This window comes from Micromys minutus, assembly GCF_963924665.1.
Source record: "Micromys minutus genome assembly, chromosome: 9".
NCBI classification, from domain to species: domain Eukaryota; kingdom Metazoa; phylum Chordata; class Mammalia; order Rodentia; family Muridae; genus Micromys; species Micromys minutus.
This window is the reverse complement of record NC_137978.1, coordinates 53179191-53193720: the sequence shown is the minus strand read 5'-3', so window position 1 is coordinate 53193720 and position 14530 is coordinate 53179191.

Here is a 14530-nt window from a genome sequence, read left to right as displayed (position 1 = left end):
TTTCGCTAACCTCATTCTGCACCAGACACGCTGGAAAGAAATACATTTTAAAACCATGTGCAATTTAAAGCAAGTTTAATCTGCATGTCTGGGGTTCATTAACACGTAGATCATCAAATTAGGGATGGCTCACAGCTGTTTGACATTCGAACGGCCTTCTGAGTACCTTTAATAAGTGCCTTTAAATATCATTTTCTCCCTAGGATTTCAAGGCTGGGTTTCGAGCATGCTGTTCTTCAAATGGGAATGTGATTCAGTTCTACGGGGGGGGGGGGGGCACTGAATGGTGGTCCCATCCTGCAGGAATACTGACATTGGGAGGTTGACATAGAACTTCTTAATGCTCTTCCTGTCCCCACTTCAGTGAGTAGTGACTCCCGGCTGGCCAAAGTCACATGCTCAAGTGTCCTCTTGTCTGTGGCAGACATTGGCTGTTTGCACTATTGTGAGTCTCTGGGGGAACCGGGATCCTGGTATCTACCCCTTGCCTTGTTCCAGGGTTTTGCAGGACTTGGGTGGACAACTGAGATTTTGTTGTTGTTGTTGTTGTTGTTGTTGTTGTTGTTGTTGTTAGTGTTGGCCTCAGTGTGGTTCTCCAGCCCAGAAGGGAGGATGGAAGGCTATAGGTTATACAATGAGGGATGGATTTTTCCTCCACTTGAACCTGAGGGATCTGGGTTGGGGCTGTATGTCTAGAGCCTCTTATCATCACAGGAAGCTTCAACGATCCCAGAGAAAAGCAGGGGCAAGAGGCACAGGCAAGCCAGTCAAGACCAGAGCTAATCACCCGGAACTGGCTGTCCCACCATCCTCTCACTCAGTCCTTAAACTCTTGGGACCCAAGGTGTGATTTTCTTCAGACACAAGGTCGCACCATGGGTCGTGAGCCCAGACGAATGAGGTCACCTTGGAGTGGGCAGGCTGATGATGCCCCGAGACTGAATCGTTAGACAGATCCTTGACACAACCAGGCAGCTAGAGGTGGCACGAAGACACAGAGAGATGCCAGCCAGACACAAGCCAGGGACATCAGACCTGCAATCCAGCAGCTCTGGCAACCCTTTGTATTGAGTGTCTGTGTTCCAGAACTCTGAGGAGTAAATGCCTGTTTAAGCTGTCATGTAAGCATGAATTTGATTCCCAGAACACACACGCACACGCACACACAAGCAGAGATTGATAGTACATACTTGCAATTCCATTGCTGGGCATATAGAGACAGTAGGATTCCCTAGGGCCCACTGGCTGGGCAGCCCAGCCTAATAGGAGAGCCTCAGGCCAGTGAGAGACGCTGTCTCAAAAAGTTGGGGCTGGAGAGAGAGCTTAGTGCTAAGACCATGTGTGCAGAAGCCCTTCAGTGATCGGTCCCCATATGATGGCTCCCAAACTGCCTGTAACTTCCGTTTCAGATGGGATCTGATGCCCTCTTCTGTTCTCTGAGGGCACATGCGTGCACAGACAGACAAGAGACATACACGCATGGACAGAAATCAAAAGCCCAAACAAACAGAACAAGGTAGACAAAGCCCAGGAAAAACAGTCAGAATTGTCCTGGAGCCTTTACATGCACGTGTACAAACACACTTAGGGTGTGCACACGTTCTTAGGGCATGCACACACACTTGTATGTGCATCCACACACACACTTGGGGCATGACACCTTAGGGCTGCGTGCCTTTAATTAGACTAGGAGGTCCTAGGTGGCAGCTGCCAGGATTTGTCCCATGCTGTGGGTTCTAAGTGCACAGAGGGTTCAGATGCTTGTCCTTGCTTTGAGAGGGCCTGGGTGTTGGCCCAGAGGGTCTGGGTCTGTCACTCGAGGTCCCCAGCATGCAAGTGGCAAATCCCAGATCTAAAGCAGTTTTCCAGAGACTGGAAACTGAATTTAAACCAAGGAGCCTGTTGCCTCTGGCACCTCCCTGGGGTGCTAGCTTGCTCTAGAAGGTATGGAGGGGTGCTCTGAGCTGGGTCCACTGCTGCTGCCTCCTTTTCTCTGCTCCCCGACCTCTGGATTGTCTGGGTGAGGTGAGCTCCCTTCCTACCTCATGGGGTGCCATACAACTCTTTGCCCAGAGCCTGAGAGGAGATGGCTAAAGACCATCATAACAGGAAATAAAGCCAATGGCATAGCCCAGGCTGCTGGTGAGTTGGCAACCAGGACCCAGTCACCTGCTGCCACCTGCTGGGGACAGAGGCATGATGGGCTGGTACACCCCATCAGACTCACTGTGATTTGATTCCTTTTCAACATTGTTGAGGGTCTGTCTAGTTACCCAGAGGCAGCTTGGCTTGGTGTTTATCTGTCCCTCTAGCAGGTAAAGTCACTGGAGTGGGCTGACCTTGTTACTAGATCTCATTCAGGGATTTACCCTGCGCCTGCCTTGTTACAGTAACCTATTCCTGAATTTGCTAAATACTGGCTGGTTCTGCAGGAACGAAGGCTAGGCTGGGGGTGGGGGGAGCCTCTTTATGGGGCAGGAAAGAGTGGGGTTGGGGGTGGTCTCTCCACAAGTTGCCTCTGGGGACTCTTGCCTGGAACCTGCTAGAAGGATTGCTCTATGCAAATGCAAACTAAATAAGAATGTGTTCTGCTTGCCTCTGGAAGCACTCTCTCCAAATCCCCCAGATGGAGGAAAGGCTGGGTCTTCTGGTGGCTTCCCAGAGCTGGAGCCTCCGCCCCTTATTGACACAAGTCAAGCATTTAAGGTCAGATGTGCAACAGAGCTAAGCTGAGGCCCCAGTGTGCTAAGGGTCCCTGTCCTGGCTAGTTACATCCATGCTTTCAGGATGCTCCAAATAGGGACATCTGTTGTGGACCCTCCAAGGTCAAGAAACTTGCCCTAAAGTGCAGGGCCCACAGGTGCAGGTTCTGCCTCACCCCCACGATGCAGGAGTCTACCCCTCTGCATGCTGTGGGCGCCTGCCCTTCCGTTCTCCACCTCTCCTTCCTTAGGGGTGCCCTCCCCACCCCCCTATGTTCCAAGATTTCTCCACCTTCCCTTCCGTCCTGTTCCTCCACCTTTAGGAATCTCCCCTTACTCACCTTGACATCCCCTTCCTGGAAGCAACTTGTCACAGGGAGAGGCCAGGCCGATGTCACCCTACCTCCTGCACATACCTTCCATGTAGACGAAGCTGCTTCTTCAGGCCCAGGGAAGTCTAAGCTGCTGTCATGGTGGACTCTAGGCGTTTTTTCACACTCTCTGCAAGGCAGCTGCCCCCCATCTTCAGCCATCATCATCCGTTTCTATCTCTGGCTCTTTGTATCTCTTGTTCTCATGGCCTTGGTCATTCACTCAGGTGTGACATAACTGACTCAGTCACAGTGTACCTCAGAGACAGCCTCCCCACCCCACCCCCCGGCCATGCCTTTTTACGCTGCCTCTGTCTTGTCACGGCAGTCTCCCGGCTCTCTGGCTTCCTCTTCGACTGCATCTCTGACCTGTGACCCACGGGGCAGGGACTTGTCTCTTGTTCACTGCTCGAAGCTCCCAGTGAGCACTCAATAAATGCGTGGTAAATTAATGAATAAGTCAACCAATCAATCGAGCAATCAATCATGAAGTTAACCTTTTTCGTTTCTTTTTTTAAAGAAGTTCTGAGTCCAGAGTTACCATAAAACGCCAGCCTCTGTGCCCTACAAAGGGAACCCCTTGGCGTTGCTTAGCTTTGTGGTGGCTAAGCAGACACTCCCAGGGCTTGAGGATATACCTCGCATCTTGATTGATGCAGGTGGATGTCCACCTCTTCCCCTGAGCCGGATGTCCTAAAGAGATGTTTGCAGTAGCTGATGAAGCTGCGGTTTTCCCCCAGGCTCACATGAATAAGCATCTCCACCAGCGCCGCTCCGCACAGCCTTCTCCACGTGTGTGGTGGTTGCTACTCACCGTGAGTGTGACACAAGTTAAAATCTCCTGGGTGTCACATCCTGGACACGCCCCACACCTCCTCACCCCCCCATCAGATTTCCATTCATTCTCATGACCATCTGGGCATCTTTCCTGTCCCACACCTGATCCCGAGTCCCACTCCATATACCCCTCTACATCCCCTCCCCCCACCCAGTTCCTCACTCCATCTGCCTCCCATGACTTTATTCCCCCTTCCAAGTAAGAGTCAAGCAACCTTGATTAAACCTTCTTCTTGTTTAGCTTCTCTGGTCTGTGGAACGTAGCGTGTGTGTCCTGTATTTCACGGCTAATAACCACTTATGAGTATGTGACAAGAGACCTGGAATAAGGGAGGCACCAAAGAATCAACACAGGTGACCTTATCTGTGACTCACAGGGGATATGAAACCTGAAGAGGCCACCTCCTATAGCCAGGCAGGAGCCCCAGTGGAGCCTTAGAGACACAGACCCACCCACAAAACTTATGACCCTAAATTGTTCCTGTCCGTCAGAAATGCAGGCAAGGGGATTGGAGCAGAGGGAACCGCCAACCAATAACCAGCCCAACTTGAGACCCATCCCATGGGCAAGCACCAATCCCTGACACTATTAATGATATTCTGTTATCCTTGTAGACAGGAGTCTAGTATAACTGCTTCACCAGCAACTGACTCAGACAGATTCAGATACCCAGAGCCAAACAGTGGATGGAGCTTAGGGGACTCTTACAGAAGAACAGGAGGAAGGATTGTGGACCCCAAAGGAGACAGGAACCCCATGGGAAGACCAACAGAGTCAACAAACCTGGGCCCTTGGTGCTCTCAGAGTCTGAACAACCAACCAAAGAACATACACAGGTTGGACATAGGTCTCCCCACACATACGTAGCAGATGTGTAGCTCAGTCTGCATGTGAGTCAGAAACAACTAGAGCAGAGGCTATCCCAAAAGCTGTTGCCTGCATGTGGTATATGCTCTACTAGCTGGGCTGCCGGGTCTAGCCTCGGTGGGAGAGGATAACCCTATCCCCGAAGAGACTTGACGGGCCATGGTGGGGGATACCCAGGGGCTTCCACCCAATCAGAGGAAAAGGGAAGGGAGGGGTGGGGAAAGGATTGTGGGAGGGGGTGACTGGGAGGGGCAGTGAGCAGGATGTAAACTAAATAAATAAGAATTCTAAAACATCTCCTGGGTGAAGGGCCTCTGGCATGTTTGTGGGGTTATCTTGATTATGTGAACTGAGGTGGGAAGACCCACCCACTGTGGGTGGAACCATCCCCTAAGCAGGGAATCCTGGACTCTGTGAGGGGAAGGAAAATGAGCTGAGATCTAGCATTTGTTCTTCCTTTTTCTGAATGGGGATCAGGGTGAACAGCTGCTTCAACCTCCTGTTGCCTCGATGTCCCGACCCTGATGGGCTGCACCTTGAACAGGGAGCTGGGATAAGTAAAACCCATCCTCCTTTAAGCTGTTTTGTCTGAGGTTTCACTTTCTTTGAGACAGGGTCTCGCTAGGTAACCCTGGCTGACCTAGAACTCACTTTATAGACCAGGCTGGCCTTGAACTCACAGACTCACCTTCCTCTACCTCCAAAGTGCCGGGATTAAAGGTGAACACATCCACATTGAGTTTCCCAGGGTATTTTATTGCAGCAATAGTTAAAACAAACAATATATAAAACCTAAGACACTAGGTTAGGGACCTACTCGTTCATTCATTTGCTCAGTCATTTATTAATTCACTTAACCTTTATTAACTATAGAGTAGGAAATCATTTATTCCTCTGAACCTGGGTTCAGATTCTGCCTCTGCCACCAAGGACATCATGGCTGTCAACCCTCTGTCTATGCCTCAAGGTCTTAGTCTGCCCACCTGTAGTTAGAGACAGCAGTTTCGTCTCATTTATGGGGTCGTTCTGGAGAGAAGGAGTAAACCAAACTTGTCATGGTTGCTTGATACCTCCCATAAGAGAGGGTCACTTCTGTCAAGAGGTCTACAAGCTGCCTGTCTAGATCCTCGGGTGCATCAGGATCCAGATACTGCCCACTCCCAGTCATACACAGAACCACAGGACCAAGGGGCAAAATGTCACCAGTCAGAAGTGCATACAGTCTCGGGGAACAGTGGGCTTAGGACCCGCCCTTGGACCACAGCTGGACTCCAGAGTCCCCATACCTGCTCAGCCAGGTCAAATCACCTACCCATAACTTTATCTTATTTCTGTTTCTAATGTATCTATTACACATGTGTGTACGTGTGTACTCATACATATGCACACACATGCATATATGTACACATAGATACACACACAGACACACACTGTCCTTGCAATTTTGGGTAGGAACACAGGTCTGAGTGGCTAGCTGGCCACTCCCCATTCCTAATAGGCTCTGCGTTTTCATCCACTGGCTCACGGGGACGGAGGTGACAGGAAATAGAGGCTTCAGTCAGGAGCACAGACCTCCCCTGTCCAGCTGGCAAGCCCCAGAGAGATTCCAAACCCTCTTCATCCCAAAGCCTAGGGTCCCACATAAATAAATCTAAGAAGCCTTCAGGTGCAGAGACGCCAGCCAGCCTTCCCTCTCCTCGGTGGGTTCCCTGGTTAATCAACTCCCTGATACAAATGGGGACACTGAGCCTTGGGAGGCCCAGGAACGGGGACTGGCCAAGATCACAGATAGAACGTGTACTGCACTCCCCTCAGCCACCCCGGTGATGGTGAGACCCCACAGGAGAGGTGCCCTGGTCCAGCTACACCAGAACCTTGACTCTGCTGTCCCCTGGTGGCTACTGGCATCAAGTTCCATTTGCAGGTTCCTAGCAGAAGTTTAACAAGAATGAGGCGGAGCCCTTGAGCATTAACATGGGGAAAAGGCCACTTTCTCCAGCACAGACTGGAGGCAGACCCCAGGGAAAACCTTGGGGACTGAGCCTTGCAGAGTGGTAAGTATGGAAGAGCTCAGAGACTCGGGCTCTAGCCGGGCTGAGCAAGGCTAACTCTGAAGGGCTGGTGAGCTCTGTGTTTCTCCCCAAACGGCAAGCCACTCTGTCTTCTCTCGCATCTGCCTGCCAAGCTCTTTTCTCTTGACTCACAGAACACTGCGCTGCAACTCCACACAGGTCCCAAGGCTGGTCTTAGAGCATCCACCAGTGCCTTGGCCTTCTAGGACCAGATGCCACAGGTAGGGTGCTCCGTAAGATGACCTGTGACCTCAGTGGAGCCCAGAGGGGACAGGGTACTAAGCCTCTGGGTTGTATCAGCTCCAGCCACTGCCATGTGACCAGTCCTGGCAGAGGGAGGCCACAGGACAGAACCCAGACAGACAGATGGTCGAGGTCATGATGATAGAGGTCAGGCTGGACCATGAAATTTGGGTTAGCTTATGGGAAATGAGAAACTCAAATAGGGTCTACAGCTGTGTGACCATGGGCCAGTCACTTAGCAAGAGGAGCCAGGGGGATTTCGTGGGGGATGGGTGGTGTGCATGGGGGATGGGTGGTGTGCATGAGGAATGGATGGTGTGCATGGGGGATGAGTAGTGTGCATGGGGGATAGGTGGTGTGCATGGGGGATGGGTGGTGTGCATGGGGGATGGGTGGTGTGCATGAGGGATGGGTAGTGTGCATGGGGGATGGGTGGTGTGCATGAGGAATGGATGGTGTGCATGGGGGATGGGTGGTGTGCATGGGGGATGGGTGGTGTGCATGGGGGATGGGTGGTGTGCATGGGGGATGGGTGGTGTGCATGGGGGATGGGTGGTGTGCATGGGGGATGGGTGGCTTCGCTGAGCTGCTAGGAGCTGATGTGAGCTGAATCACTCTTGGCCAGTGCTGGGAGGTGTGTCCACACCGTGCCCCTCCTTCCTTAGTCCTGTGCAGGTCTCCTGGGGGTCAGTACTCCATTTTGAGTGGCAGTGTCAAAACAAGCCCTCCGGAAGCACGGTTTAAGAAACCGTGATGTGGAGAGGACAGAAAATCGGAGATTTATTAGGTTATAACAGAACTGGGACCCAAGTCTTGGGATAGAGAGAGCGTGCCATGCTAACTCATCGTCTTCAATTTCATCGGCACCCTTATCACCACAATCTCCATCACCAGCTCCATCATCATCATCTCTGCCATTACTATCGTCACCACGAACACTGCTGTGATCCCCATCATCCCCTTCACCATCACCATCTCGCCAGCACTATCACCATCCACAAGGTGCCGTGGACCCACAGAACACTTGCTGAGCCTCCCCGCGTCTGGGGAAAACTGCGTTTGAAGCCGGCTGGGCTTTCGGCAGTAGATAGGAGGGACTCACAGCATCCCGTTTCCACGGCTCGACCCGGAAATCCAGCCTTGGCGGATGCATCTCTTCATCAACCTACCTAGATGCAGTATCTGCTCGGGTTCTGGGCTTTCCTTCTCCGCATCTGCACTCACGAGAAAGATGGCCCCATCTCTGCTTCCCTGTCTCCCTGGCAAGCTCTGGCAGGCAGAACGTGCCTGCCCATTCTGGTATTAGTCTTCCACAGACAGTGCCCGAGCCCCACTGGCTCACCTACTGCGCTGGCCCCACACCTGCACAGGCAGCAAGAGAAAACCAAGCTTTGGGATCAGGCCAGCCTGGGCTACCTACGTCAGACCCCTGATACGGAGAGTGTGTCACAGGCCAAACCATTCTGCCACTTTGTGAGCCACCCTCCAGTTTCTCCATGAACCCTGCTGGGCTGAGAGGCTGATGTCAGGACCTCATGATGAGTCCCAGCCTCGGCAGCAAGGCTAACACAACACATCCCGCCATGCAGGTCCTCCCCAGTCCTCTGTCATGACCTCTGTTTCTGGGCTACAGAGAGGGAATAGCTGTCCCTCGGGGCCCACTGAAGAATGGATCCACCTGGAGCCTCCGACCCGCTTGACCCGCCATTTGTATGGATTCTCTCCCCACTGGTCATTGAAAGTTCCCAAGCACCAGTGTGATGCGCATGCGCAAGGCAGGAGGCAGGAGTGTTTCCCATCTCCCTGAAACACTCCCGCCTCCTACCTCTTGTCTCATTTTATCTCTGAATTGAGACTGGGAACCCATCTCCGAAGGGAAGTCGCCAGTGGCTTCTAGAAGCTTCCAGAGAAGAGCCAGAGGCCCAGGTAGAGGGCATCTAAGGAGAAACCTTCTTGCTCAGCACCCCATAAAATGAGCCAGAGCATGACCCGCGCGACGGTTTGCTAACAGCCTGGAGCCCCTCAGCAGCCAATCTCCGCAGTTTATAAGCTCATAAAAAGCGCCCGTGGTCATGGCCACAGAGCGGCCTCCTTCAGCTGAGGATAAACGGGCTTGCCTGAGGAAAGAAACTCCAGCTGCAGAAGTGTCCTGAGCAGGGCAGGAGAGGGGGTACTGTGGGGCCGTATTACTTAGCCAACTGAGATTGGCCTCTTCCTCCTTCACCCCTGGGCCGGGCCCCATGAGCTCTGCCCTCTCCTGCCTTACTCTCCTAAACAGAGCTAGGGGAGAAAATGTACCCAGCATCCCTCACGAGGTTGAATCACGGCTTTCTCCTATCCAGTGAGGGGCCAATTAAACCAGAGCCCTAAAAAGCCCAGTCCCAGGTCACCTGAGAGGTGAGAGTCAAACCCGAGAGGTGGCCAAGCTGGTGCTATCCAAAGCCATGGAGCTTCCCCACTTTGGTCCCCAAACCTGCTTGTGTGGGCAGATAGCTGTAGCAGGCACAAACACCCAACAGCTGGACCTCAGGGCACTGACCGCTGCCCACCCGCCAGCCTGGCTTTGCCACCGGTGAGTGGCTCATCACATGTCTTAATCCTTATTAACAATGTCACCCCAGGCTTTACATCCAACCATTCTATAAAGTATATGCCCCTTGTCCCTCTTCCTGCCTTGGTCCCAGAAATAGCTGAGAGATACCTGACACCCCAGTGGCTCACCAGACCCCACATAACCCCACAAAGCAGGAGGTTTTAGAGGAAATCATGGAAGCTCATAAAGTCCAGCTAGTTGTGACACAAAAGGAGAAACTGAGTCCAGCCTCTCAGCCCCACAGATTTGGGACAGGAAAGAGCACCCTTAGAACATGGTCACCTAACCTGACCATAGCTGCGTCTTAGTTAGTACAGTGGCTGTGAAATGGGGACCTAAGTTCCAGCCCCAATAATCGACAGAACCTGGCAGCTTTGGCCACGTGGCTCTGGCTTTAGAGTCAAGGATGCAAAAAGGAAGTTGAGCAACCTCCCCCCATGGTTAAGGAAAGCCACTGAGGCCAGGCATGGGTCCAGAGTGTCCCTGCATAGAAACCTAGGGAGGACATCACCTGAAGCTAAGAAAATGAAACCTTGGGGATACCCAAGGATGCTGAAGATGCCAGAGTGCTGAAGTACCCACCGAGGGAAGCTACAGACTGGGTGTGAAACCAGCCCAGGAGAGAGAAGTGTGTTGCGGTCAACAAAGGTGGAAGGAGTTGGAGATCCGAAGAGCGCTTTGACATCAGATGTGGAGATGCTGAGTTCGGAGTTTGCCCTGATGGTTTTCAGTCTTGCTTTGGTCCAGTATCTCCTCACAACCCTCTCTCCCTCTCCTCCCTCTGGAACAGTAATGTTGATCCTTGGCCACTGTATGTTGGACGTGTGTGGTCTGCTCTTTGATTTTGATCTTACAGGGGTTACAGCTAAGAGTCTCTTTGAGTCCCAGAAGAGACTGAATTGAATGCTGGACCGTTTTTAAGATTTATTAATTAATTTATTTATTTAATATAAGTACACTGTAGCTCTCTTGATTAGAAAGTGTGGCTTTGTTAAAGTGGATGTGACCTTGTTGGGGAAAGTGTGTCACTGAGGCTTGGCCTTGGGGATTCAGAAGCTCACTCCAGGCCTTGCAAGCCAGGTCCTGTGTCTCTCTCTTTCTGCTGTCTGCGGATCCAGATGTAGAACTTGCAGCTCCTTCTCCAGCCCCGTTGTCTGCCTGTGTGCTGACCGCGCGGACCATGCCCTCGCCTTCTCCCTACCCGCTGACCATACTGCGGACTTGCTTCCCACCAGGATCCCAATGAACCAACCCTCTGAACTGTACATAAACTCCAGTTAGCCGCCTCCCTTTATAAGAGTCACCATGGTCATGGTGTCTCTTCGCAGCAACAGAACCATAACTAAGACAGCATGGGAGGGAGGAGGGGAAGGGTGGAGAAAGCAGGAGCCAGCCTGGCCTTGTGTCCATTCCCAGGGGTCAAGGAAGTAAGGGCACAGCATGCCTCCTCGGGGCTTTAGGTAGAATTTTAGTCCATCTAATGCATCCTCATGTCCTCACAGCTTTTGGGATAGAGGCCAGAGGATCGGGGGTCCACAGACCGTTTCAGCTACGGAGTAAGTTGGAGGCCAACGTGGGCTCCCTAAAACCCTGTCTTAAGAATGAAAAGTCACAAACAGGGACCTAGAAGCAGAGGATCTTTGTTCCGTTCTCAGTACCCATACGGCAGCTCACGGGATTTGATACCCTCTCCTGACATCCATGGGTACATCCAAGCAAAACTCCCATCCACATGAACAAAATGAATCAATGTCAAAAAATTGTAATGAAAAACATAAGAACAAGGTCAGCAGCAGACATCCTGGTCTCCTTGTGCTGTTTTGTTGTAACCAGAAGCAACTCAGGGAAGAAAAGAGTCATTTCTGTTTATGCTCCAAGGTCACATCATCAAACTAGCTAATTTTATATCTACTGACACAAGCTGAAGTCATCTGAGAGGAGGGAACCTCATTTGTGAAAATGTCTCCCTAAGATCCTGCTGTGGGCAAGCTTGTGGGGCATTTTTTAAATTAGTGATTGATGTGGGAAGGCACAGCCCATTGTGGTCTGGTGTCCTGGGTTCTACAAGGACTACAATCTGGACTTAGGACTTTTTTTTCCTTTCTTTTCTTTTTTTTTACTTTTTTTTCGGGTCATAAAGGTGGGGCTAGACCTGGGGGACTAGAAAGCAAATGATATCAGGGTGCCTAAAATGAAATTTTCAAAGAATCAATAAAAATGTTAAATTAAAAGGAAGAAAGGAAGGAAGGAAGGAAGGAAGGAAGGAAGAGAAGGAAAGCAGACAGGCTGAGCAAGGACAGAAAACCAGTAAGCAACATCCCTCCATGGCCTCCGTATCAGCTCCTGTTTCCAGGTTCCTATCTGGTTTGAGCTCCAATCTTGGATTCCCTCAATAGATTGTGAGTCAGGATATGTTAGTCAGATCAACTCTTTTCTCCTCCAAGTTCCTTTGGTCATGATGTTTCACCACAGCCATAGAAACCCTGACCACAACGATCATTGAGAGATGTTAGGACAAGAACTCAATCAGAAACTGAGGGGGAAACTATAGAGGAATGTGAGTGTTGGCCGGCTCACTCAATTTAGCTTTCTTATACAGCCTACACACACCTGCCTAGGGATGGTGCTGCCCACAGTGGGCCCACCCTTAATCCCAGCCCTGAAGAGGCAGAGGCAGGAGGATTAGGAGATCAAGACCACCCTGGGCTGCATGTTGAGATCCTGTCTCAAACCAAACAAGCTGGAGAGATGACTTAGCTCAGCCGTTAAGAGCACTTGCTGCTCTTGCAGAGGATCAAACTCATTTCCCAGTATCCAAATGACGGCTCTGCTGACCTTCCCATGCACCAGACACAACACACATCGTGCATGTACACAAATGCAGGTTAAATCTCAAACACAGCAAATAAAACCAAAAACAAGAAGTTTTTAAAGTCAGCGCCAGCAATGGATTAAAAAGTAAACAAACAATTCTGTTTTTTAAGCAGCAGAAAAACTGTCCATATCCTTTCAGGCACGGGCAAACCATGTCAGTCCACTCTAATTGGACTCGTTTTTATCAAAAGAAAAAAAAAAAGAGGAAATGAAATTGGGAGGGAGATGAGGTAGAAAGCCCTAGAGAATAAGAAGGAAAAGACAATGGAATGGGAAAATTACCAAAATGCATGACATAAACGTATGCAATGTTCAAAGAGTAAATTTAAAAAATAGTGACAAACTAAAAACAACAACAAAAAAAAACCCAACCCTTTTGCTTGTGTGTATATACTTGTGTGCATCACGAGAGTCACGTGCATGCATCATGTGTGTGCACACGAGTGCGTCACGAGCTTGCACGTATGTATCATGTGTGTGCGTGTGTGCGCATGCGTGCAAGGAGACTATCACCATCGTGCACAGGTGGTGACAGGGGACAACTTCAGGTGTTGTTACCCAGGTGCCATCCATCTTGAGCATTTGGAGCCCACAGAGCTGGTGAAGCTGGCTGGTCAGGGAGCCCCGGGCATCTGCCCATCTCCAGCTCCCCATCGCTGGGATTACAAACACGGATCACCACGACCAGCTTTTCCATGGATTCTGAGGCTCACAGACACAGGTCTTAGTGCGTGTAAGGCGAGCCTTTAACTGACTGCATCACCTCCCCAGCCCGGCTGTTGTCATGATGAGAACTGAGGCGTATTTATCAATTAGCTCAGAGATCATTAGAATGATATGGTGCCAAGCCTCCTTCCTGGAGTTCGGGAGCAGCTTCCCCGCTCTTGTTCTTCTCCTTCATTTTCTGCTAGTTTGGTTAATTAAAGTAGTTCTTGAAATAGAACACATGCGTAGAAAAGGCACAGTTCACTCAGAGCTGATAGGATGGGTTTCCACCCTGTGGAAACAGCCACGCCTGTTGAAAATCAGACAGGACCTGCAGCCTGGAAGCCCCTGTCACCCCCGGACCAGGCACTGTTCTGCAACTATTGTCCCTGGCTTTGTCTGCTTTTCATTGTTGATATTGACACAGTTTCCCCTATAGCCCAAGCTAGCCTCAAACTCACTAAGTAGCAGATGATGACCTTGAACTCCCAATCCTCCTGGATCCACCTCCCCAATACTGGACTTGCAGGCATGTACCATGGTGCCCAGTTCTTACTGGAGACTGAAGTCCGGTCTTCGTACATGCTAGACACGCACTCTTTAGCCTTGCGTTCATTGTCTGCATATAAACCTGAGACATGTCTGTGCTCTGCCACTGGGCTGCACCCCCTGCTCCTGAGCTCTCTCTTTTAATCAGGTAGGAGCCCAGGGGTCTGGCTACCCTGCAGTGTGAGAGCTGCCCCGTGTCTGCAGGCAGAGGCTCACTTTGGGTGACTCCCTAGAATCCGCTCACTTCGGATGGGACAAAGCAAAGGCTCCAGGTCACCCAGGGCCAGCCTGGTAAACCGATGAGTTGAGCAGGGTTGCTTAGGAGCATAGTTGACCCCTCAACACCCACATTGCTGAAGGGTTCGACTCCAACAGGGATGGCAGCCCCAGATGTGTATGTGGAGTTCTCTACCCTCACATACTTCCTGAGCTGAGAGAGATGTGTGCCGTTGACCCTTCTATGGGCACTGTCAACAGGCCTTGACTGGTTGAAGACCTTTTTTGGGGTAGTCACATTATGTTGGTTAAGATGATAAAGGCTGTGGTGCCCAACAGGACAATGCCCTGTGACCCTGGCTCATAGGTGTCTAGGAGCTAAGGCAGATGCCACCAAACAGTTTTCTGGAGGTTGGCTGCTCCTTCCCTCTGCTTGTATGTGGTTACCTTTCTTCTTACTATGACAAGTACCAGACGGAAGCAAGCCCTCACTCTCTCTT